General features: G+C 39.4%; 1 protein-coding gene across 1 annotated transcript in view; it reads right to left on the reverse strand.

Annotated features, from left to right (window-relative positions):
* The window catches only part of STX7 (syntaxin 7), a 38,377-nt gene that overhangs the window by 35,221 nt on the left and 815 nt on the right, over positions 1–2,341 (reverse strand). The gene's annotated exons all lie outside the window — the stretch shown is intronic.

Below are 2,341 nucleotides of genomic sequence, written 5' to 3' on the forward strand. Positions count from 1 at the left end.
TTTTTTTTTTTAACTGAGGTAATGTTGGGACACCCTCATCAAGTGTTATTAAGTCATTCTGATGTTTGTTTTCCACATCAGTCTCCAGTACTTAGCCCAAACCTAATAAGCTCTGAGGTACTCTTGCTGAACTTTTAAAGTCCATTCAGAATTTCTAACTTTAATGTTCACTATAGCAGCTCATTACCTGCCCTATCTGACAGACTGGCTGCCACTAACTACATAGTCTATTTAAATTAAAATGCAGGGTCACCCTGGTGGCCTATGGGTTTATCTCAGTTCCATTACTACTGAGGCCTGAGTCTGATCAGCCAGAGAGCTAACTCACATATGGTGCAGGAGACCTATTGTTTTGCCTGCTGCTCCCCTCAGCAGTGTATTTCAGTGGATCCTCCCATTGTGCTGTCCATTCTGTCTCTGGTAAATCTTCTCATGCCTCCTCCTGGCACTTCTGGCCTACACCACAGTTCTTCTGTGCATAAATAAATGTTAAAATGTAGTTAAAGAAAACTTCATTTCCTCAGTCACATTAGCCACCTTTTGAAGTGTTCAAAAATCACATTTGTGACCAGTGGCTTTCACAGCTCATGTAAAGAACATTTCCACATTAGCAGAAAGTTCTACTGAGCAATGTTCATCTAAGGTATCCCAATAATAACATTTCTATGACCATATACACACACTACAAAGAGAAAGACAGAACAAGAGGATCAAAGTGAAATACTCTTAAGGAGAATCTTCTCAAGATCGTTTTTAAAGAGCACAAAAGAAAAAAAAAGAAAATTTTAAAATGGAATCCTGATTTTCCAACATTATCCCCAGTTACTACTGGACATATTTCAGAATTTTTATGCTTTCCATTAAGCATAAATCTCATGCTTTTTAAGTATAGAAAGGACGAAGAAATAGAAATAGAGCCTCCTTGATGGCACAGAAGTTAAAGCACAGCACTATGAAGGTATCTGCAGCCACTGCACCAGGAGCTCAGTCCCCAGCCAGGGAGCTGACCCGCATGGTACAGCAGACCTCTCCTGTCTTGCCCACTGCTCCCCTCAGCAGTGTACTTCAATAGATCCACCTGTTCTGCTTCCCACTCTGTCTCTAGTAAATCACTCCACGCTCCCCTCCTACACATCAGGCCTGTAACCCAGTTCTTGTATGCATAAATAAATAACCCTTAAAAAAAAGCAATAGAAATACTTTCACTTTCTAACTGTGAATACCAGCCTAGAACACCAGGTTTCTCTCTATCCTGTATACAAAATTTAAGTTCCCAAAGAGGTAAATATATATTTTTTTTAATAGATGGTTCTATTCGCAGTACCTGGCTATATAGGAAGTGCTTAATAAATATCTGCAGAATGAATGAGTAAATGTTATCTTTTCCTAGGAACAGATACCCAGTCTGAAGGAAAATGTTACCATTTCTAAGCCACTTTCAAATCTTAATTGTCACAAGCTTATGCTGTCTTTCTTCCAGTCTTTGCTGGGTGCCATTTCCTATCTCCAGAAGCTCTTCCCATGATCTCCATGTGACTGACTCCTTTTCCCAACAAATTCTCATCACATGCTAGAAAATCTGCCACTCTGTTGATCTCTGACTTATTGCATCATAGTGCTAACAATTATGTAAAAAGACCTAGTTTGGGCATTATTTTTATCTATCCCTACCTCAGAAATAAAACGTGAGAAACAATCTCATCATGTTGTGCGAGTAAGTTGGACAGACTTACCATGAAAGTGATCACTCTACATACAAGACCACTTCCTTACTGAACTACATTAACTTCATTCCTTAGCTCAACCCCTCCAACTGTCAAACCATCCATACTGTTTGGCTTCAGTTCACAATACCAAAGGTTAGCATTCACCCTTTTACACACTAAACTGTCAAATAGAATCACAGCAAACTACTAAGCCCTACTTGCAGGTGTGTAAATTCCCCAACACTTAGCTAAAGCTTGGCATACTAAAATTATTGCTGACTTTGATGCCGAGGATAGCAAAAGTAAAACTATCTCAAGAAAACTGATGCAGGCATGAAACTTTGAAACTACAGCACTGGTCACAAGTCTAAGACATACTTCTCAGTGGCCTACAAGGCACAGATTTTCCAACACAAGACACGGTCAACAACGTGTTCACTTTCTTCACCCCTCAGAAGAAAGGCCTACCCCCTGTATTGATAAAGAACACAGCATTTCATAATCACTCCCTTTTCCTCCAGATTCTGTGCAAGCTTTAACTTATGTCTAGCTATAGACAGAAGACCTTTGACCAGAATTAAATTTTAACATAAATTAATATATGTATATCACAGCCAAGCAGGTAACTTTGGGGG

This window comes from Condylura cristata, unplaced genomic scaffold (assembly GCF_000260355.1).
Source record: "Condylura cristata isolate star-nosed mole 26May11 unplaced genomic scaffold, ConCri1.0 scaffold00001, whole genome shotgun sequence".
Taxonomy (NCBI): domain Eukaryota; kingdom Metazoa; phylum Chordata; class Mammalia; order Eulipotyphla; family Talpidae; genus Condylura; species Condylura cristata.